At 33.5% G+C, this 25,633-nt stretch overlaps 1 long non-coding RNA gene across 2 annotated transcripts in view; it reads right to left on the bottom strand.

The window, feature by feature from the left end:
* LOC123650199 overlaps positions 1 to 25,477 on the bottom strand; it is a 99,428-nt gene extending 73,951 nt beyond the window's left edge. For both annotated transcript variants that reach the window (XR_006739294.1, XR_006739295.1), the window contains exons 1-2: positions 25,388 to 25,477; positions 23,125 to 23,189 (exon numbers count right to left, since the gene is read on the bottom strand). This is a non-coding gene — a long non-coding RNA (uncharacterized LOC123650199). The remainder of the gene's footprint in view (positions 1 to 23,124; positions 23,190 to 25,387) is intronic.
* Positions 25,478 to 25,633: the final 156 nt, after the last annotated feature.

The raw sequence follows: 25,633 nt of genomic DNA, 5'->3' as shown, positions 1-25,633 counted from the left end.
TGCATCACCTGCTCACCTTTTGTTGATGGTTGGCTTTTGAGTTCTATAATGGCTACTGAGTAAAAAGAAAAAGAAGTAGCCTCTATTTCCAAGACAAAACACATATGAGCAGATAAAAAAGAGAATAAAAGAATAACCAACCATGGAGTTAGAGGAAATTGCCTATAAAACTGGCAGAGAACACAAATATCAAAGACAGACTTCCATTTATAGCAAATGAATATAAACAGCGGTAGAACTAGTGTAAAGACTTGCAACTCCTATCTACCATCAGAACCTTTTAAAAAGTAATTACGTAGAAGAAAGAACAGACAATTGAACCGCACTCAAAAAGTAATACTGCAAGTGTTCAAATATAACATTATCAACAATAAAAAGTTACTTAAGATTTTAGAGATATTCCAAAAACTTCTCACTCATTTATGAAGATGTCAGTAAGTTCCAAACAGAGAAAAAGCTGTCAAAATGATAGAAAATGGCTTAGTCCTTCTTCCTTTTGTCATCAACTTTGAAAGCTATGAGGAAAAGGCTAGGAAAGATATCAGTGAAACTGAGCATGTAACCTGTAATGGAGAGTTAGAGGATGCCAATAAGCATGGGAAAACAGTTACTAGTAAAAATTTAATGTGCAGATAAATGATGCTAAATAGAAATAGCATTGACCAAACAAGCAAACAAACAAACAAACAAACAAAAAAAAGAGCCATGAGCCCATGTGGCAACAATGATGTATACAATAAAACTTCAAGAAAAAATGATAACTATCATGAAGAATGAATATACCTCCCAATGAGAATTAAACTTTTTTTTCAAGTGACTAACTTAAAAAAATAATAATAATTACTGCTTTAATATAACCTGTCTTTTGTATTTACCTACCAATCTTGAAATACCCTTAGAACAACTACATTTGATGTGCCTAGACACTTAAAAATATGCATGGTATCTTCTTTTTTTGTATACAATTTGGGATAATTCTCCTTTGAAAAACAACTTCTGTTATGACAATCAGCTTTTACATCTTTGTTCAGGGGAAGCCACATTATCACATTAAAACCAAAGGTCAGACATCTGTGAAACATTGTATTAAAAGCCAAGAAGCTGAGACCGAAAAATTCTTTCTGCTTCATCTCAATATAAATTGAGGATCAAACAGTGATCTGGATTGACAATGGCCAGCCAATCTGAAATGAATTGTATTCCATTTAACATCTAAAATGTCATACGGGGCTTTGCATGTGGTTTAATTTTAAACTGCCCCAGCCTTGTTCTTGGTATTTGTACCTTCCAAATGAATTTTTGACCTTCAGATGATAGGATTTTATACCTATCATGAATAAGCAAAATCTTTGATACATTCATTGTAGCCAGTAATTGCTTATTTATTTGTTTTTAAAAACATATCTACTTCATGAATCAACAATACAAAATGAATTTTAACTGACTGAATTATTTTTTAGCAGATGGTAATATACAAAGAAAAAGTAACATTCTCTGCATGAGAAATACTTACTCTTCCTTTTCTAGTTCCTTGAGATGTGTCTTTAGATCATAATCCCAAACCCAACAGATGAAAAGCAGTAACTAAGGTCAGAGCAGAACTGAATGAAATCAAAAACAAGAAAATAATACAGAAGATCAATAAAACAAAAAGTTGATTCTTTGAAAAGATAAACAAAAGTGATAGAACTCTGGCTAGATTAACCAGGAACAGAAGACAAAGGGCCCAAATAAGATCACTCAGAAATGAAAAAGGAGATATTACAACTGATACCACAGAAATACAAAATATCATATGTGAATACTATGAAAATCTTTGTGCACATAAACTCGAAAACATAGAGAAAATGGACAAACTCCTAGAAACACACACCCTCCCAAGACTCAATCAAGAAGAAATAGAACTCCTGAACAGACCAATAACAAGCAATGAGATTGAAGCAGCAACAAAAAATCTTCCAACAAAAAAAAATCCCTAGACTAGATGGATTCACAGCCAAATTTTATCAGACTCACAAAGAAGAGTTGGCACCCATATTGCAGAAATGATTGCATAACATCAAGAAGGAAGGAATCCTCCCCAACTCATTCTACGAAGCAAGTATCAATCAGCTTGATACCAAAGCCAGGAAAGGACACATCAAAAAAAGAAAACTACAGACCACTATCCCTTATGAATATAAATGCAAAAATCCTCAATAATATCGTAGCAAACAAAATTCAACAGCAAATCAAAAAAAAAAATAATCCGCCATGATCAAGTGGGCTTCATCCCAAGGATGCAAGGATGGTATAACACAGGCAAATCAACAAATGTGATTTACCACATGTATAGAAGCAAAAACAAAGATTATATGATCATCTCAATAGATGCAGAGAAAGCATTAAACGAAATTCAGCACCCTTCATTATAAAAGCTCTCAACAAATTTGGCACAGAAGGAACATATCTCAAAATTATAATATAAAAGTCATGTAAGACAAACCCAAAGACAGCATCACGCTGAATGGGGAAAAGTTGAAAGCATTCCCACTAAGAATTGGAACAAGACAATGATGCCCACTGTCACCACTTCTATTGAACATAGTCCTGGAAATCCTAGCCAGAGTTATCAGGCAAGAGAAAGAAATAAAGGGTACCCCAATCATACCACAATCGTGAAAGAGAAGGTCAAACTATTGCTTTTTGCTGACAATATGATCTTATATCTAGGATACGCCAAAGATTCCACCAAGAGACTTCTGGAACTGATAAATAAATTCAGCAAAGTCTGGGTATAAAAATAAGAGGTCACAATAATTGGAGTACAGTTCATATGTGAATTTTATTGAACATTATCCATAAAGATAAGCTTAGTTGTACTCACAAATTAATTGCCCTCCAGAGACATAAAACGAAGGTAGTTTTTTTTGTTTGTTTGTTTTGGTTTTTTTTATGTTTAATCCTTTAGGCCTGGTAAATGTTGACAGCAAAAAATGAGGTGAATGACAAACTGATGGAGCATAGCTGAGAGAAGAACTACATACCTGCAATTCAGGCAGATAATAGTTTATTGAAATATCTTAATTTCTGCAGTTGAAACCTACCATTTCTGAAATAGTACTGCGGGCCTCTCTATAAACAGGTAATAACTCACTTGACAGAGTTCAAAAGAATATTAGAGAAAAGGAGTATCTAATTTGTTTTAGAATTCTAACACATGTAATAATGATTCAAATTAATATCTAATACAGATTTTTCTACTATTAAATAGGTAAACAAAACATCATTTCAATCAAATTGTTATAACCATTCTATTTTACTTTTAAGGAATATGATTAACTCTCCTGTTTGTTATGTCTTCCACCTATGACTTAACAGAAGAATTTAGAGTCATGGCATGTAGGATAGGATTCTGCTTGTTATTTATTAAAGACAGGGAATATGGAGCAGGTGGTGACTTCTCTGAGCCACAATCTTCTCCAAGAAAGAAAATTAACTTATGGCTACACCGTGTACTTGCAATGATGGTAAAACTAGTGGGGGGAAGTGTATGTAGAAAGTGAAATTTTGTTAAATCAATTAGAGGAAACCACTGGGCGGACAAAAAAATACTTGGAAAGTGATATTTAGATATTAAATCTGTATTGCTTACATTTTGGATTTAATAACCTGGTAGATGTAACTATATTTGAAAAATCCCCAGTATCTCTATGGAGTTTTGAGGTTTAAAAATATTTTCTTGTGCAATTTATAAAGTTGATCCTCACATAAGCTTATTAAATATTTCTTAAAAATTGCAATTTCCTCTTTTTACAGATGAGGAAACTGAAGTTCAAAGGTTAATTAATTGGTCCAATATTGACAAAACTATATTTCACCTTTTTTTCACTTAATTCACTTATCTATTTATTTATTTAATTAGCACAAATTTATTTAGTACCTTTTATGTTCCAGGTAGTATACTGGATAGGTATATAGCAGTGAGCAAAAAAGACAAGATATTTGCCTTAACAGGATTTATTTCAAATTCCAGAGGGAGACAAAAAAAAAAATAAAGGTAAGCGAACAAATACATAATTTGCAAACAATATTTTAAATCAAAGAAAGAAGTTGCATTATTCAGAGTTCCCTAGAGTACCAGAACCAATAAGCAATTATATATATAAAATATAATTATATATATCACATTATATGTGTGTGCACATATATTAATACATATATAGAGAGAGAGATTATAAAGAATTGGTTTACACAATTATGGAGGCTAAGAAGTCCCACAATCTGCCTTAGCAAGCTGTAGACTCAAGAGAGTGAGCCAGTGGTATACTTTCCTGTCCAACTGCAGGTGAAGACAATGTCCCAGCTCAAATAGAAACCCTTACACCACCTTTGCTCTGTTCAGGCCTCCAACAGATTGTATGAGTGAGGCCCACCCACATTGAAAAAGCAATCTGTTTCATTCAGTCTACTAGTTCAAATGTTAATCTCATCTAGAAACACTCTCACAGCTGAACAGAGAATAGTAGCCACACAGAGATAAATTTTAACAAAATATCTGAGCTCCATATGGTCCATTCAAGTAGACATAAAAAATTAACCATCACATGAATGCTATAAAAAATAGCATAGGAAACCGCATTTGAAAGTCTTCTGTTGAGACTGGAAAGATTAGAAAATAATCGGTCAAGTGAGAAATGATGAGAAAAGAAGGACTCTCACCTCCTATTTTCTAGTACAGCTCCCTACTGTTAGAGGCATTGTATGTGATGTGTATGTCTGTGTGGGGGAGGGTAGGTTGGAGGGGGGTCCTCCATGTCTCTGTCATAGGTCTCACTTTCTCAGAGCATGACCTAGCTATGTTTACTTTGAAGCCTCACATGAGACTATAAAGTGGGAGGGACTGAAGGGAAGACAGGAGAAACTGGTAATGTTTAATACTTTTGAGTACATGGTTGGGAAATCTCAACTCCTAGAAACTTCCTGTCCAGTCTGCAGGCTCTTGTATATGGATTTTCTGAACCAAATTACCTAAGACAAAGAGACAGGTACCACATCAATAAGATTTTCCGTATATGGTTGTGGCTTAATTCATCTTGTGAAATATAACACTAAATAAGTTATTTTATATCATGGCAAGGTGATACCTCTGAGGGGCTTCTTAGGATGCAGAATTTCTTCTCTCTTTCTCTCTACTCGCCCCCGCCCCCCAGCATTTTATTTACAGATCTAGTTTTTGTTTCTTACAAACTGTATTCTGCATCAAGGAAACATATTTGACTTTTCATAAAATCACTAAAAATATGGATAAGTGCTTTGAAGTTTTAAAGCCTGTCTCATTAACTATATAACAGTTCTCCCCCCACTGAGGAAAGATTAAAGTATTTTCTATGAAAATTAGAGAAATACAAAAATGAAAAGAACCACTCAACAAAAGTGCCTCATTCTCATGCCATTCAAATAATCAACATTTCCACAAGTGTTTGATTTCAAAGGAAATTATATCTAAAGAAGCAAAGAGAAATTTACTAAAATGACTATGTACTTCCAGTAGGCCTCATCTCCAATTGTAACTAAATGTAAGATGGTGAAATTATGAGCACAGCAGCATTTTATATATTATTGAGTACAATTTTAGGATTTGAAATTCCAGTGTGACAAATCTGGGGAGATTAATTTCATGATAATGAAAGATGGGACAAGTGATTCTTACTGCATATGAATAGTCAGTTTTGCATACAGACACTTAAGTTTGGTGACTGGTAAAAACGATTTGGCTAATTCTAGAATAAAAGTCTAGCCCCACAATGTATTCAGAAGTGTTACTGCCATTAACAAGTAGCTTCTAACACAAACATAGAAGTCGGAAGGATCCATCTTTGTGTATCTGCCTAGAAATTTCTGCCTTTCAGTCTAGGCACTCTTTTGCCCAATGTTTATAAACATATTTTGTCTGTCTATTAAATATTTCTCATCTTTCAAGAATTAGCTTTAGCATCACCCATATTTTGACAATGAAATCACTTCATGCAATTATCTGGATAAAAGACCTATGATGATTAATTTCAGGTGTCAACTTGGAGGGTGTTTTTAGATGAAATTAACATTTAAATTGGTGATCTCTCAGTAAGCAGATTGCTCTCCATAATTCGGGTGGGCCTCATCCAATCAGTTGAAGGGTTGAATAGAACACGAACACTAATCTCTCAGACTGCCTTCAGACCTCATCAGCACATCAGCTCTCCTGGGTCTCTGCCTTCTGGAACTGCACCATCAGCTTTCTCAGGTTTCAAGCTGGCTGATTCAGCTTACAGTTCAGATTTTGGATTTCCCAGACTCCATAATCATGTGAGCCAATTCCTTATAATAAATCTCTTTTATTATATAAAAATCTCTTTATATATATGTGTGTGTGTGTGTGTATGTATATATAAAGTGTGTGTATATAGTGTTCTGTTTCCCTGGAAAACACTAGTACAGGACCTAATAGATATTTGTCTAGACAATAAATATGGATGTAAAAAAACCAACTGTATTACTATAACTTCATTCAGTTTCTATCATGAATTAACTTCAACTCTGTCAAACATATAAAAATTAACTTTGCCAGTTCAGATTAATCCCATTTATCTAAGAATTTTCATAGCTAGATTTTCTCCACCATTTTCCACTCTATTAACAAATAGATTCTAAGTCCCAGGGTCCTTTCATGAAAGAGTGAAGAAAGAGTAGGGACAACAACTATTTGGACATTGTGCTGGGCATCTTCTATTTAATTGAACAAATTTATCATTCAATCTTTCTTTTGTTGCAATCCATATTTTATGAACTCTAATTTTTCTTCTCTTTTGATTTGCCCTTTCATTATTATGGGTTGTAATCTCTGGTAGCTTCCTAAAAATGGAAGGATTAGGTAAAATATTTGAATTTTTGTCTGAAAATGTTTTCCTATTTTTGCATTTCATGATAATTTGTCTAGGCATCAAATTATAAATTGAAAATAATTTATCTCAAATGTAAATTGAAAAAAATGAAATATTTTTCAGTTGTCAAAATGGATAATCTTTTAAAGGTGTGGAAACTACTATACCATAATAGTAATTATTATACTATTGTGGAATTTATGATAACATTTCTGAAAAAATTATATTACTACAATATTTATAATCGTTTTTCTTAGTTTTTTTCTCTTCCAGAAAACATTACAAATGAAGAACCCGGAAACAATGGCAGAGATGTTTTGTACAAAAAATTTTGAATCTCATCTACATACGATAATTTCCAAATGCTTATTTCCAGCCCAAACCTCTCTTTGACTTACAAATTTTAATAATATCTTGATTTGGTAACCTCTGTGGAATCTCTATTTTAATATGTTAAAACTGAACTTTATCTTTTCCCCTAAATGTATTCCTCTTTCCTTTTTTCTATTCACCATTAATGCTTTTGTTCTGGCCAGAAATATCAATGTCATTTTTAACAACTTCTCCCTTAACCATCTTGACCTTATCCAGTCCTTGATCAAGAACTACCTGATTTACCTTCCGTTTAAATGTCCCCATTTCTCTCTCTCTCTTTCCCTCTCCCTGCCCTCTCTCCACTGCTTTCCTTAGTAGAGCCACATGCCACATAATGTTTCAGTCTACGACAGATCAGGTATGTGATGGTGGTCCCATAATATTATAATACCATCTTTTTACTATACTTTTTCTATGTTTAGATATAAACATAGTATTTGCTAAACACAGTATTCACTACAGTAACATGCTATACAGGTTTGGAGCCTAGAAGCAATAAGCTATACGATATAGCCTAGGTGTGTAGCAGGTTATAGCATCTGTAAGTTCACTCTGTGATGTTCATACAATGACAATATTGCCTAACAATGCATTTCTCAGAATATATCCCCATCATTAAGCAATGCATGACTGTATAAGCCAGAATCATTTTTATCTCCTATGCTATTAGGATGAGTTTTTACTAGTCTTCTTGTCCTCACTGTTGCCCATACCCTATTCATTTTCCACACAGTAACCAGGGAATTGTAAAACATAAAAGGAAACATCTCTCTCTCTTGATTAAAATCCTTTATTGTCTTCCAATTGCCCTTTCAATTTCAAGAAAAGAAATCCAACTCTTTCACATGGACACAAAGCTTTCATCAAAGCCATGTAAGATCCATCTCCTATCTTCAGCCACATTTACTTTCTCCCTTGTGCACATGTTCTAACCACATTGTAATTCTTTCAGCTCTTTCACATTTTTGAAATCATTCCTGTATGAGAGTCTCACACATGATATTCTATGGCCCTCAAACATATTTCCCACTCATTACTCACCTGCCTGGCATTTTCTTATTTTTCTAAACTGGGCTAAATATTACCATACAGAAGCCATCCCTGAATGCTCAAACCTGCTTGACCTTTTCATTTCCTGTACTTAGATATATATTTACCTATTTTGTTACCTAAAACCTGTTATGAAATCATGAATGTCATGATGGCAGGTATTATGTCTGCCTTTCACAGCACCTACATCAGTGCCAGGAAAGTAATGGGTACTGAAGCACTGAGAAAATACTTGTTGATTGAGCAATAAATTAATTTTCAAAGAATATTTTGTGACATGGAAACATCCTGACAAAATAATATTAACCATGTTCTTTGTACACATCAAGAAAATAAATGGGATGGAGTGAAGCACCATGTATCTCTCTTTTATATGCTCATATGATTAGGAATATTAGTATATTACTATATTAGAACTTTATATGACTGTGTTAGGGTAATATTAATATTTATTTTGTTATTTTTCACCATTTTATTCTTTCTATTTCAGTGAAGTTTTCAAATACCTATGTAAACTAAAAGTAAAATCCTAAGCCCTCTGCTAATTGAATGGACCCGTCTCAGCCAAGAAGACCCAAGAAACATCTTAAAACTGAGTTCCTAGCCATGACAGGATGGAAGAGATAAAGTACAATTTCAGATGGACATTCTAAGCAATAGGTAAATAGGGATGGCTCCTCTTCCCTTTTAAGGAAACTTCCTGGTAATATTTATAAAGAATTTCCATTTGCACACTGCAAGAGATGTTGAGAAATATATCATTTTAGTGTGAGTGCAATGTACCCAGCTTAATTTTTTTAACTAAGAAGCAGGGATTGAATATTAAGAGGAATACAATAGTTTTTGTCACACATGTGGTGGTTGGGAGAATCCAAAGAGGTAAATTCCTTATAATTATGGAGGAACTCAAATCTGGTCAATAAGTCAAACTATGATGTATGAATTCTACTTAAAAACTTAAAGTATATATTTTGTGATAGAGATCCCTAGGGACAGAGGACTTCAAGAAATGGAAGGGTAGCCTGGCATGAAACCAAAGCAGCAGAATTTAGGCCCTGAATGAATATTTGCTTAATGACTGCAATAGCAATCCAAAGGATGTTCCCAGTATCACTGCTGAAAGTAAGTGCTGCTCAGCCAATGTGACACAAATAAGAAAAACTATATGCATTAGTCCATTTGGGCTATTATAACAAATTACCATAAACTGGGTGGCTTATAAACAACTGAATTTTCTTACAACTCTGGAGGTTGACAAGTCCAAGATCAAAGTGCTGGTAGATTAGGTGTCTGGTGAGGACTTGGTTGTGGACAGTGATCTTCTCATCCCTGACCTCACAGAGTGGAAGGCAGAGCTTTCTCAGGCTTCTTTTATAAGGGCAATAATCCCATTCATGATGATCTGCCCTCATGACCTAATCATCTCCCAAAGGCATCACCTTCGAATACCTTTGGGGTTTAGACTCAACATACAAATTTTGAGAGGACACAAACACTCAGATCACCTCATCTTGATACACTGAATCAACTTTACTATGAGAATCATGGATCTCAGAACTACCTGATGCCTTGAAAGAGCATCAGGTATAATCAGTTGCCTTTAGTCTGATAAAGAATTATGATTCCCATTTCAGAGGTAAGACCCAGAGATGTCAAATAACTAACACATGGGAACACAGATAATAAGTTATCACTTAGGATCTAGACTACCTGGTTTATCCTTCCACTTATTGCTTATTCGGTGAGTTCCCCCCCCCATCGTATATTCAGATGTATTAGTCCTGCTTGGGAGCTTTAGGAAATATTAATAGTTATGTACTGAATGAACACTTATGTAAGTTTCCTTCTATTCACAAACATTATTTAAACCTGACAAAGCTTATAGCTATAGCTTCTCTAGAGACAAGTCTGACAGCCCAATATGTGGGAAATTATAATGAAAAGATAACTTCAAAAATGCACCTTATTAATCTTCATTACATGCCTGTGAAGGAGGTATCTATTGGCATAAACTGCAAGCAGGGTGAGAACTTGAAAAAAATTAGAGGTCAAATTTGTATTTGAAAGCCTTTTCCCTTTGTCTTCCTTCTTCTGCTCAGTAAGGGTAGGAGGCAATAGAACAGAGGACAACAGAAAGACAGCAAAATTTTTATATTTTTGAAAATGTCCAAAATTTACTTATGTAGTCCTCAGTATAGTTAACTCATTATACATGTTATTTTACACTGATGACTTTTTTACAGATGTGTAATGACTACAATGTTAACTGAAGGGCCAATCACTGGCTTTCCTTGAGCTTTGGATTGATATAACGAGAATAGTTTCTTTCAATACAAATATTAAAATTTATTTTGAACAAGATAAAAATTAGAGACACTATAAATGTATTTAACATTGCATTGCTTGAGGACAAACTTTTCAACAATTTTGTACTGTCTGGTTAGAGTTCTACAGAAACTATACCAGAGTTTCAGAATGTGTTTCTCATTGCACTCACCAGGCTCCACTCTGAAATTTTAAAGAGGAAATACTATCATAAAAGAAGAAAAAAGTGAGGAGAAGTAATATTATCAGCTGTTAGCATCTAAAGTTCATTAAAGGTCATTGGGTCTGTTTCCTTCATTTTAAACTTGAAGGCATTTCAGCCTGTAAAGCAGTTCATCTAAAATTATGCAGCTGAGTGAAGGTGAATCGAAGACTAGGTACCAGTCTCTTGATTATGGATTGTTTTCCTTCTATAGCTTGTTGTGCTCTTGTTATGAATGCTAGGGCCAAAATGTATTTAACAAAGCACTAAAATAATCAAATCCCTGGAAACCCTGTGCTCCCACTTCCTATTCCTTACAAGCAGTTTGACTAATTCAGAAGCAGATGATCCTCCCCTGTTCTATTATTTGAATTCGAGTATATTAATATTTTGCCCTTACTTTTTCTTCACTCTGCTTCTATTTTCATTGTTCCCATTAAATTAGGAACCTACAAATATATGACAGATTAAAATGTGATCTGCTCCCCATTCCACAAATGTAAGATAGATATATGGCAGGCATAAAATTTCCTAAGTGAAAAGTGGTTAATTACACATTGAACTTTCATTGGAAAGTTTTTCAACAGGAGAAATACCCACATATATTCCTTATTCTACTTTTTTATTCATTTTAATATTATTATAGTCATTTTTTATAGATATATTTTTCATAGTATAGTTTCCTAAGTATTAAATGTGCCATTGCATGTTTTCAATGTAAAATTGACATATGCTCTGTTTCAATTTTTGTTTTGTTTAAATCATTGTCCTACATGCAAAAAACATATATCCAATTGCCTTTCCTTCTCCCCTTTTCAGTGACTGAGCATGTGTGTATTTGTATATATTTATTTTTTAATAAAAAAGGCAGTGATTAGATGGAGTGAAGTTGTTAATACAATTTATGGTCCTCAGCCATATATCATAAACTCTTCTTTGCCTATATTATTGGTTAATTTCAATGTTATTCCATGATTCATTTTTCTGTACGGGGCAATGAGGTAAAGCATTCTAGTGATTTAAAGTAGGAAATGAAATTTCATTCCCAAAGAACAAATAAAGCATGATAGTAAAATGGTTGTAAAAAGAGTAAAAATGATCTGATTAATTATTAAATAAAGGAATATGATCTCCATGACTATGATTATATAGTTGTGGATGATGCAAAGCTACGGAATCATATTCTGTTTCAAATTAATAAAATGCATACATTAGCTTGGGCTGCCATAATAAAATACCACAGACTTGGGTGGCTTAAACAGAAATTTATTTTCTCATAGTACTAGAGCCTGAAAGTCCAAGATCAAGGTGCTGGCATGGTTTGTTTCTGGTGAGATCTTTCTCCTTGGCTTGCAGGCTGCAGCCTTCTTGCTATGTCTTCACATAATCTTTCCTCTGTGTGTATTACTGGTGTCTTCCTCTTCTTATAAGAACACTAGACTTATTAGATTAGGGTCCAACCATTATGACCTCATGTAACATTAATTACCTCCCTAAAGGCCCTATCTTCAAATAGAGTCATATTGGGAGTTAGGACTTCAACATTTAAATTTGGAAGGAAGGGGCACAATTCAGTCCAGAACAGTATGGACTTTAAAAAATTATAATATACTGTATATCAAGCATAAATAGCACTGACCCCAACTCTGGTTTAGGGTCAGTACTCTTGAACTATCCTTATACATGTTACTATCAATCTTCCCAGCCATTTTAATGGCTGCCCCAAATTACCATAGCATCATGGGTGACATGAAGAGTATAATGTGAAAGAATCTGAACTGTTCTTCTTATTGTATAACTGTTATGCAAATAATAACATTACTATCTTTTATTAATAACTCAGTATGTGCCTGGAATTCTGCTAATTTATGTATAGTCATCATCTTATTTGATTCTCCAAAAAAGTTTATCAATTCTATGAAATAATATAATTTTCAGTGATTTACATTAAAAATACCCCTAATGCTCAAAGAAGTTAAATCCCTTGTCAAAATGATTTAACCTCTGCTTCCTATAGCCTGTCCACATGTTAGACCCTAAAACTTTGCTGAAGCCCTTGATTTCTATTTAATTCAACAAGACTCAATGTGTACAGTTGAGTTTCTATACAATCAACACTCCACAAGCAAGTTCATTCTTAATAGGAAGAGGTGAAAGGAAGAGTCAAAGCCAAATCTTCTGTTTCTTCTTCCAAACTCACCAATTAGATTGATAACCTCACCTCCTCTGGAGTGAAATATGCGAGGAGAGGAAATAAAACAAAACCAGTGGTGCTCATATGAAAAGAAAAATCAGGTATAGATGACAGGTATTTTCTCCCTCAAATCCTGCCTCAGTAGTGAGTACTGAAATTTGATTTGACTAAAATTATAACATAACCATATTATGTCAGTGTGTGTGTATAATGGGGGCAAATAAGAGAGCTGGATCCTTATCTGCCTTAGATAAATATAGAATAATACTTAAATTTCAAAAAGTTCTATGCATATTTTACATGTATGAAGGGAAATATCGGAGAAATAGCTATAAGAGTTTGAAGTAGTTGTTTCAAAGGACCATAACTCAGGGATGAGGTAAAGTGGATGCTAGGAAAATATCTCAACCTTGTAGTATTATTTGATCTAAATAAATATACACTATTGCTTTGATATAATTTTAAAATACCATGGAAAAACAACACCAACAAGAAAATTGAGTCATCATCTGTTTTTTTGATGCATAAATATAGCCAAGAAAATGACCAAAAGAGAACAAAAAGAAAGAAGAAAGAAAACAACAAAAAGCAAAACAAAAACAATTGGATCTGATAGCAGGTAGAAACTTATGGTCAATTCAATACAATGGCACTGCCTTTCTGTAGGTTCCTTTTTATATGAGACCAGAGAGAATGTTGTAGCATAAATATTTTCAAAATGCATTTTTAGACACCTATCAAAGCTATCAAGATTTTTAGAGTTGCACAGTCCAGTATCGTAACCATTAGGCACATATGGCTATTTAAAAGTAAAGTTTAAAAGAATTAAATTTAAATAAAGTTTAAAATTTTGTGAGCCACAGTATGCACACTTCAAGTGTTCACCAGCCACATACAGATTCTGGCAACCTTTTTTGGAGAGCAAAAATTAACATGTCCATCGTTGCAGAACATTCTATACGACAGCACTGTTCAAGGCCTTGTTGTTTATATTTTGGATGTGCATGGAGACTATGGCCTGAAACCCACAGTGTTGAAGAGAAATAAACAACATGGCCAAGACAATGAATGTCTTCACAAAATCAAGTATTTTGATGTCATTAAGAAACAAGTTTAATATTCTAAGCCTGAATTAGGACTAGTTTACTTAGGTTCTACAGATGTTTGTTGACCACCAATTGTGTGCCAGGCTAAGAGACCAATATTGGTCAAGATGATCAAAATCCAGAAGTGATGTTAGTAAGATATCAGAATAGTAAACAACAGACCTTGTTTTTCCACCAAAACACCAACTTAACAAGAGTATATGGCCCAAAAAGCCTTATGAGAATTCCTGAATTCAGGAAGATGCAGTTCTCTAGGTAAGCTCAAAGACACAAATAACTGCATTGAAAGGAGTAAGAAAAGCCATTTCATTTCAATTGTATCAGCTCCTCTCCCAAGCTGGCACAGCTCATAATTGGAAGGGAAAGCCCAATTTCTGGCTTCTCTTTTGGGGAAGAAAAACAATAGTAGAATGTTCAGATAGTTGGTGGGCTGTCTGAGGGGCTAACTTCTGTCTTACCTGATTCAAAGCATTGAGAGATAACCATCACACCTTAAGTGCCTGGGGCCATAGAGAACAAAAGAGAGCTTAGGGGCTTGTGATAGCATCAGAGAACTTGTAACACCACAGGCAAAAACCAGCACAGCTCACTAGAGGAGGAGTAAGTGACTAGCTCATGGCTTCTCTCTTGGGAAGAAAATAAAATAGTGGAATATGTGTCTAAATTCTGGCTTTTCAGTGGGCTGCCAGAGGGATCAATTTCAGTCTCACCTAACTCAGAGCACTGACAGAACAATCATACCTTGGATGCCTTGGGGTATACAGAGAACAAAAGGGAGCTCAGTGGCTGGAGTCAGAGTCAAAGAACCTGTAGTACCAGAGAAAGACACCAGAGATCAAGAACCTACAACCTACTGAAAAATAAACAAGCAAAACTCTCTAATTGCAAAATAGCTTGCACAGTACCAGAGAAGATACATTCCCAGAAAAGGTTTGAGAGGCTGCTAGAATCTTTAGCCAAGGTGACTACAAAAGTATCTCCTAATAGGAAGCCAGTCCAGAAACAAAGGAAGAAGTGGCTATTATATCAAATGTGTGGATCTCAACACAAAGTTACAGGACATACAAATAGGGATATATGACCCAATCAAAGAAACAAATCTCTAGAACCTGATCCTAAAATACAGAGGTATATTAATTACCTGACAAAGAATTCAAAATAACTGTTGTGAAGATGCTCAATGAGCTCAGGCAAACAAAGAATGAATATAATGTAATTATCAAAAAAGAGACAGAATTTTTTTTTTAATAACAAATTTTGGAGCTGAAGAACATAGTAACCGAATTGAAAAATTAACTAGAGGTGTTTACCAGCAGACTTGATCAACAGAAGAAGAAAATGGCAAACTGGAAATAAGATCTATTGAAATAAGATTTATTGAAAATATCCAGTCAGAGGAGCAAAAAGAAAAAAAAATAACTTAAAAAAGTGAAGAAACCCAAAGGAACTTCTGGTACAGCATCAAATGGAGCAATATATGCATTATGAAAGACTCAGAAGGAGTCCATGCAAATGGTAACAAGAAGAGTGTAGGATTGGCCATGTTTATATCAGACAAAATAGACTTTAAGTCATAAATTGTCACAAGACACAAAGAATAATATTATATAATTATAAAATGGTCCATTCACCAGGAAGATTAATAATTGTAATCATTTATGTATCCAATATCAAAACACCCAAATATATGGAAAAAAAAAACACTGACAGAACTGACGGGATAAATAGAGAGTAATACAAAAATAGTAAGAGATTTTAGTACCTCACTTTCAAAAACATCCAGAGAGAAATAAAATAAGGAAACAGAGGATTTGAACAAAATATAGACCAAATGGACTTTACAAATTTATACAGAATATTCTACCTAACAGCAGCATAATATATAGTCTTCTCAAGCATACACAGAACATTTTGCAGGATGAACCATATGATAGATCACAAAACAGGTCTTAACAAATTATAAAAGTTTTAAATATATTAATAACAAGTATCTTTTCTGACCACAATGGAGTGAAACTATAAATCAGCAGCACAAAGAAAACTTAAAAAATCACATATGTGGAAATTAAACAACACACTCTCAATCACTGGAACAAAAAAAGAAATCAAAGGTGAAATTAGAAAATAACTTGAGATAATCAAAATGAAAATATAACATTGAAATATATGAGATGCAGCAAAACCAGGACTAAGAGTGAAGTTTTCAGTAGTAAATGCCTACATTACAAAAAATTACAAATAAACACTTAACTTTATACCTTAAAGAACTAGAAAAAAAGACCAAACTAAGATCAAAGTTAGCAGAAGGAAGAGAATAATAAACATCAGAGAAGAAATAAATGAAATAGAAAGTAGAGAAATAGAGAGTAGATGCAAAAAAATCTTGAATGGAATAGTTTTTTTAAAAAAGGATAAGCAAAATTGAAAAACCTTTAGCTAGACTAGCTAATATAATAAGAAAGAAGACTCAAATAAATAGAATCAGAAATAAAGAGGGAGACATTACAACGATAACATGGAAATTAAAAGGATCATAAAAGACTACTATGAACAATTATATGCCAACAAGCTAGAAGTAAAAAAAACTCCTAAAAAGATGCAACCTAGACATTGTAACATGTAAACTAATTGTGTATAGTATATTTTGTATCTTTATGTTACTTTACATAAGTGAGATTTGTTGGTTATGTTCAATATCAGTTATTGTAGATTTTAGCAATATTATTCCATTTAGTTATTTTATATAAATTCTATTTTGCTGAGATTTTCTATTTTCACGTGTTGCAAGAGAATTTGTAGTTGACTTCTAAAGCATTTTTATGATAGTTGCTTTAAAATTCTTGCCAGATAACTTCAATTCATTTCCATATTGGTATTTGTTAATTGTCTTCTCTCATTAAATTGTGATTTTCCTGATTTTTGGTATAATCTACTTCTGTGAGCTTTAATTCCCATAAAGTTTAGTTTCTGAACCCTTGCAATGTTTGTCTTGTCTGCTTTATTTTTCTGGTGCTGCTGGAGCTCCTTCTGCTCAATCTCTACTGGTGCCATCTGTGGGGTCACTGGGCAATCTTCTGTTGGGAAGCTAGAAGCCACTGGGCCTTGTCTTATGCCACTGGGTAGAAGCCAGGGAGGCACAGGGCTTTGCTACTGCTTTAGCCGTGAGCAGATGGGACTGGTTGTAGAATGGGGGATAGAATAGCTAGTGCTTTGCTTCTCTGGCTGCCAGGAGATCACACCACCCACCTGGCCTGAGTTGTGGAGTAGAGGCTGGGATGGCTGAGGCATCACTGCTTTTAGTAAATTGGATCGTCAACAGAGGCCTCTTTTGTGGAAAAAAGTGCTTGGGGCTCCCCACTTGGCCTGTTGGGCTTCTACTTTCCCAGACCTTTGGTCAGAAAGAGTGGGTTTTCCCTTTTTTGCTTTTTTTTTTTTTTTTTCCTTTCTTCTTTTTTTGTATTATGCCTGTTAGTGGTTCCTTGGTACAGGCCTCTCCAGTAACTGGGGTAGATAGAAACAATGGAGATAGAAACAATGTCTATTAAGTAATTTCTGGGGTATATTGTATATAGAGAGAAGGAATAGGGAAAAGTGAACCTATACCATCTTGTTTCTGAAACCTTAGCTAGTGTTTTTATAGCTGTGGTTATAACATTTTTATATCATTAGAAATTAACAGTGATCCTAGAACATGCTAGGTGCTTGAGAAACAAAATTATGAATAAATGAATTGATAACTAAGTGGTCATCTAAAAGGAAAGAAGACAGGAAGGAAGGAAAGAAGAAAGCATGAAGGAAGAAAAAAGGAAAGGGAAGAAAGAATGCTATTATCAATGGACTATTCTAATAATGGCATTATACGTTGGAATGGACACCAGCTTGTGTTAACTAATCAGTGTAGAATTTTGGGCAATGAATTTAAATTCTATAAACTTATATTTTCTCATTTATAAAATAAAAGGCTTTGCTTAAAATTTGTGATTCCTTCCAATCATGTATGCTCTGGCTCTTAAACAGTTTCTCTGAAAGTCACAATTGATGCTCTACTTAAAAGTGTTCTGCTATTAAGTTTATAGTTGCACCTCCTGAGGCAGCATGCAAGCCCTTTGACACAGCTGTGCAGTAGCGGGGAAACAGCAGCAAGTCAATTGGATTGGTGTAAAACAATAGGAGATTCTGTACATTTTCCCAAGCAATGGCATATGTAGGGCATGAGTCAAAGGACTCGAGCTGCCAAAAATGAAAGGCACAACAGAGCTTTCACCTGTGAGCAGCTGGTCATACACTTTTGGTTTTCCAAATATGTGCACACATTGAGAGAAACCCACCCAGTGGCTATTATCTTTGAACATCAAGGACAAACATGTCATGGCTAATGCCTATCCAACTGTTAATGCAGTCTGTGCCTTTGTTGGAGCTTCTGTTCCCAGTCTAAAGGATGTTTCATTTAACTGATACACTCTGCCTTGTTGATGTATCATTAGCACCTAAACTTTTTATGTAAGAAGTCACTAGGAATATGCTGAGGGTGCACATGTTTACTCTTTTTGCCCAAATTCACTAATGACCTTATATAAAGAGTGTTAAACACATCTTGGAATTGAGAATAAAATTGTAACAAAGGAAAATATAGATCATTAAAATACTGTTCATGGTAATATCATAACAGATTTTATATACACATGCATACACAATTTTGCTGCAGGCATAGATATGTACACTATCCGTAACAGTTGTGGAGTATGTTTCATGGATATATATGGCACCCTGGTTGCTCTTTTCAGAGTAAAAGACCATTTATCAAGTTTGGGTTATTTTATAAAATTTTAATCACATATTTTGTGATGCTAATTTTGGAAAAATGTTTTTAAAAAGTTACTATTACCAAAATATCTTTCTTTTTTTAAAATTCAGCAGGCTAATTTATTTAAGTTCTAAGGCCCTACTTGGAGAATATTTAAGAAATACAGAGAAAAACATCCATCAGTTAATTGTCTGATCACTTAATTGTGAAGTAATATAAACACAGAAATATCCCTATGTTTAGGAAGGTAGAAAAGAAAAACAGGTATTTTTGAGAGTTATATGACATAGTGAATGAAATTTTATATTGTATATATTTAACCTGTACAACATGATGTTCTGATATATATATACATAATGAAATGATTACTACTACAGGTACATTTTTAGGCATCCTTTCAAAATGTTTTGGCACACGTGCTTTATTTATCTAAGTCATTATTGCTTTAGCCTCTAAATCAATAAATATTATAATGAAGTTACATCATAGTAACCTGTGAATAATTGTGAAATGGAAATTAAAAAATCAGAGATTCTATAGATAAAAAAGATTGGTGTTAACATTCAAAGAGAAAATTAAGTGGATTTGAAAATACTACTTTTTAGTTAATGTTTATGGTGTAAGAGATACACACACATGAAGATATATGTAGAGTTGAGGGGAGAGAGAGCAAGAAAGAGAAAGTGAGTATATGTATATATGAACATACTTATATATTTAATGTTTTATTCATTAGATTTCCATGACTCATTTAGATGACCTTGCCCCAGGGCAGAGACGATCTGGAGAACAGTTTTAAATCCTAAAACAATGCTAGGAGAGGTGAACACACCAAACAGAAGTTTATATGCAATTAAAAATTGATTCTAAAAGTATGTCATTTTTGATGTTTTATTGAGTACTGGAGGCATTTTTTACAGACAATTGCAAAGATGTCTTATCTCATTACTTATACTTCCTTAATGCTCTATGAATCTCAGATGAATTTGCCCCCATCATCACTTCATGCATCCCAATAAAATAGTTGATATTCTATTTGAGTGCTGATGTAAGTACTATTTTCAGAGCCATTTCACATGTGCTTAACAATAAAAGCTACTGTATTGGACAACACAGAAAGAGATAAAACTTAGAATCATACTTTTTTATTGATCTATAGCAATTTTCACTACAATTGTGAGCCAGATCTAAGTCAGAACCAAGTGGAGGGTTAAACAAAGTTGGCAAATTTATACAGTATCATGTTTAAAGTCCTATTTTCCAAGCTCACCTTGTAGCATGTCATTTTGATTTTCTATTTATTGTTTCACCTGTTAATGATTTGGTTTTCAGATTACCCTAACGATATTTAACTTTAGATGTCAACAGTGCCATCATTTATATATTTTGAAAATATCTTATCCAAAAGACAATATTTTCATGGGAATTTGTGAAAAATAAATCAAAAGGATCTAAATCCTCAAATATAAAAAAATAAAGCCAATTCTTATTACTTTAATCAAATATGCATTTTAGAAAGTATTATCTCCTCCGTATCACGTACGTAGAATACATAGAAAATGTGAAAACAGACATATCAAGCAGAAGGAATTCTTAATAGTCAAGCAAGAAGATCCTTTATGAAAAGCATAGGGAAAACATTTCTCATTACAAGTATGTATATAATACTAATTGAAATGAAGAGCATTGGTTAGTAAAAAATTACTGATTTGAAAATTAGCATGACTCTATTCTAGCGTATTCTGCTAAAATTCTCCTAAAAATCTTTATATTACATATCTCCATTTCTTTGCTTTAATGCTTCCAAACAATCTGCTTTATATTTGTTCTATAATCTGGATTCTATGTTCTAATATCACTTTCCCAAACATAGCTCGCAAAGAATACTAATAATCCTCTCAGTATGATGTGGCATGGTGATCTTTCTTTATGGAAACCCTCATGTCTCTTGTCTACTGCACACCACACTTGGTTGGTTTTTCTCTTACCACTGTAGATACATGTCTCTTATTAGAAGTCCATCTTTTATCCACAAATTCATATGTCACTCAACTATACTGATTTAAGCATTCTTCTTTCCTTTTCACTCTATATTATCAACCTAGGAAATGCCATTGATTTCCATGGTTTCACTTGCCTATATATTCATGACGATCAAATGTACATGTCCAATTCTGACCTTTTTTCAAGCTCTAAACCTACTTGTCCACCTGTCTTTTAAAAATATCCGCTTAAATATCTAAAAATCTTCTAACTAGTAAGTCAATAGAAACAGGGTAAGGATCTTCTGTCATTTCTCAAACAGAATTCTCCTCCAGAAATCACTATTTAAATAAATTGTATCACAATTCATCCTGTTGCACCATCAGAAACCTAAGTAATTTAAATTTTATAGTTTAGCGACTCCAACATATCCAGATCCAAATTATTCATAAAACCTAAATATTCATTCCACCTAAATGTATTATTTCTATCTTCATTGTCAATTTACCTATCAGAATCACAGAATCCAAAAATGTTTTCACCTTTCACTAATACTCCTGTAATATTATCATTTTCTAGTTGTTTTCATTTTTCCAACCATAACTCAGGCTTACCTTTGCCATACTAAAATCTGACTTGTCAATAATTTATCTAGAAACCTTCAATAGCTTTCTATTACTCTTATGATAAAACCAGTATCCTTAAAATGGCCTACTAAAGCCTTATATAAAATTTCCCTTATATAATATGCATCCAACAAATTATTATTAATTATTCTTAGTTATAAACAAAAATATAACTCTTGCCTTCAATAACCTTGCTGATTAGAAGAGGAGACATCAATCAAATAATTCTATAAGTAGATGTAAAAATGCAAGTGTGACTAGAATTACAAAGTCCATAGAACTTTGTAAGCCTACAATAAGGGGGCTTAACATAGGTAAATAGGTGATAGAAGGCTTGATCATGTCTGAAAAGTCCGAATACAAATTTAAAGAAAGATTAGGAGTTAACTAGATTAAAAAAAAAAAGACTGTTCCATCACGTTCAATGCATGTAGAGATTATTTAGATCCTTTACAGGTGGAAAAAAATATTTTGTATGGTACTATTCATTTGTATTTGTTAACATTTATTTTGTGACTCATAATATGGACTTGAATGCTGGGTATGCACTGGGAAAGAATGAATATTCTGCTGTTAGATTCGGTGTTCTTTCAATTATTTTAAGTGGCTTATTGAAATCTTAACTATAACTACGGATTTGTCTGTTTCTCCTTGCAGTTCAGTTTTTGATTCATGTATTGTGATGGTCTCATATTAGGTGTGCAAAAATAGGCATGATTAAGTTTACTTGATTAATTGATCCTTTTATCATTATGAAATCATCTTATTTCTATTGTTATTCTTTTGTCTGAATATATACATTTATACCAAAATAGCCACTCCAGTATTCTTTTAATTAGTGTTAACATGGTATTTTTTTTTATCCTTTTACTGTTATCTATTTGTGTCTTTATATTTAGTGTACTTCTTAATATAATTAAGTTTTGCTTCGGTATCTAATCTAATAATCTCTGCCTCTTAATTGTATATTTAAGGCATTTACATTTAATGGTGATTACTCATATGCTTAGGCTTACATCTATCATTTCACTACTTGTTTTCTATTCCCCTCACTTCTTTGTTCTCCTTCTCTTTTTCTGTCTTCTTATGGATTAGTTGAGTATTATTTAGATTTCATTTCAATATATTATTTATATTTCATTTTAAATGAAATTATGAAATGAAATCATAAATGAAATTAGCTATGCTACTTTGTTGCTTTAGAAGCATTAGTTTGCTATTGCTATGTAACACACTGGCATAATTTAGCATCTTTTAAAAAACATGTATTATCTCAGTTTCCACAGGTGAGGATTTTAGGGAGTTTCCCTGGGTCAGGGTTTTACATTTTGCTCAGGGTCTCACAAGGTTGCAATCAAGATATTTACTGGGCAGTGTTTTTTTTTCTGGAGGCTCAATTATAGAAGAATCTGCTTCCAAGCTCATTCAGACTGTTAGCAGAATCTTAATCCTCTTGTGGCTGTTTGACTAAGGGCAGTGCCTTCTTACTGGCTGTCAATTATGGTTTATTTGCAAATCCTAGAAGCCACCCACAATTCCTTGCCATGTGATACTCACCATAGGCAGTTCATGACATGGCTGTTTGCTTCTTCAAGGCCAGGAGAATCTCTTCATGCAGTTTGCTAAGAAAAAATATATCATGAAATGGAGGCGTAAGAGTGACAGGCCATCTCCTCTACCTAATAAGTAGCCTAATCAATAGAATGACAGCCCATCACCATTACTATATTCTATTGGTCACAGTTTTCATCTGCACTTGAAAGGAAAAGATCATACAAGGAAGTGACTCATTAGTAATCATTCTAATTCTGTGTTGACGCCATTGCTTAACAGATTATAATACATAGCTTTATCAGTCTAACTTCAATTGATACACTTCACAGAAACTAGGAAGACATATAATTTACTTTCATTTCTTCTCTCCTTCACTTTGTGCTACATTTTACTTTTACATATGTTATAAACCCCATATCACATTGTTGTTATTTTTATTTATACAGTCCATTACATTTTTCTGAAAGATTTAAGCATTAAGAAAAAATATTTACTCATGTGATTACCACTTCTGGTCCATTTCACTCCTTTGTAAACATTCAGATTTCAATCTAATGTCATTTTCCTCCTGCCTGAAAGACTTCTTTCATGTTTCTGGCTGTTTTGATCTAACACAGAAAAATTCCTTCCACTTTTATATGTCTAAAACCATCTTTAATTAACCTTCATTTTTTAATGGTATTTGCTGGATATAGAAATCAAAGTTTACTTTCTTTATTCTACTAGTACTTTAAAGATGTTGTTCCACTGTCTTGTTGCTGGTTGTTCTACAAGAGATTTCCTATAATTCTTATTTTTGTCTGTATGCAACATCTCCCTCATTAACCACAACCACTTTAGGATTTTCTCTTTATCAATGGTTTTCAGCTATGTAATTATGGTATGCCTTGGTGTAGTTTTACTTCATGTTTCTTGTGCCTGGGGTTTGGAGGTTCTTGGATATGTATATTTATAATTTTCATCAAATTTCAAATTTTTGGTCATTTATTACTTATTATTTTTTTGTCCTCTCCCTTTGCATCTCCTCCAGAGACTCCATTTTCAAGTATATTAGGCTCTTAGAAGTTGTCTCACAGTTCACTGTTGATATGCTCATTTTACTTTATTTCTTTTTAACATTCTGTGATTCATTTTGGATAGTTTTTAGGGCTATGTTTTCAATTTCTTTTATCTCTTATTTTGCAACGTTTAATATGCCATTAATGCAATTTAATTCCATCACATTGTAGATTTAATCTCTACAAGTTTGATGTAGGTCTTTACTATAAGTTTCACGATTAATTTTAACAGCTTTTTTAACAGTAGTTTAAAGTATAAATTGAATGGCTGTTTGTATAGAATTATACAACCCTCCCCATAACCTAACTGTAGAACATTTTCATTCATCCCCTTCAAAGAAACCCCATATCCATGTGGCTAGCTTCTTTCACTTAGTGTATTTAATGTTTTCAAGGTTCACTCATTCATATTTTAATATGTGGTACCCCATTCTTTTTTTGTTGCTCAATAAAACTGCATTGAATGGCTGTACATTTCTTTTTTTCATTCACTAGCTAATGGGCATTTAAGTTGTTTCTACTTTTTGGCCCTTGTGAATAATGCTGCTATGGAGATTTTTTTGTGTTCAAGTTTTTGTGTGCACATATGTTTTCATTTGTCTTGGATATATACCTAGGAGTGGAATTGTGTCTCCTACAGTAATTCTATGTTTAACATTTTGAGGAACTGCTAAACTGTTTTCTAAAGTAGATGCACTATTTTACATTGCCACCAGCAAAATGAAGGTCCCACTTTCTCCACATTCTTACCACCACTTATTATCTTTGGTTATAGTTCTGCTTATCTTTTTGCATATATCAGGTATAGTTACATACTGATTTTTCCCCTTATTATGGGTTTTCTTTTCCTCCTTTTTTGCAAGGTTGATAATTTTTGATTGAATGCCAGATGTAAATTGTACCTTACTGATTATTGAACATTTTGTATCTCCATATTATTGAAGTTTGGTCTGTCATATATTTATTTGTTAACAGTCTGAGCTACCGGGGTTTTGCTTTTAAGGTGTTAGGTGGCACTAGAGCAAATTCGTAAATAACTACTAAAGCAAGACTTACTTATCTGCCAATTTTTGACCCTGTGTAATCTCCCGGTATCTTTGTTTCCTCAGACACACGCCGCTCAGTACTCAGCTGAACGCTCAAGAAAACTCTGCAGAACTTCGCGAGTTCTCTGAGCAGTTCTCATCTTTCTCCTAAGGATTACCTACCTTGGTCTCCCCAGAATTTCAGCTCTATCTTGTCAACACAGGTAATCCGCTGGGCTCTACTTGGATTCACTCTCCCTGCATCGCATCTTTTAAAAAAAATCTTTAAAAGCAGTATGCTTTTTGAGTTCCTGTCATTTGCTCTCTTGTATCTCCAGGATTACTATTCGTAACTGATGCCCTGCATCTTACACAAAAGCCCCACTTTTTTCCCCTAGCTCAGTAGGAAATGTTTTAAATACAGTTTGA

Source organism: Lemur catta, chromosome 14 (genome assembly GCF_020740605.2).
Source record: "Lemur catta isolate mLemCat1 chromosome 14, mLemCat1.pri, whole genome shotgun sequence".
Lineage (NCBI taxonomy): Eukaryota > Metazoa > Chordata > Mammalia > Primates > Lemuridae > Lemur > Lemur catta.
Note: the sequence above shows the minus strand (reverse complement) of the source record. Positions and strands in the feature narration are given on the sequence as shown.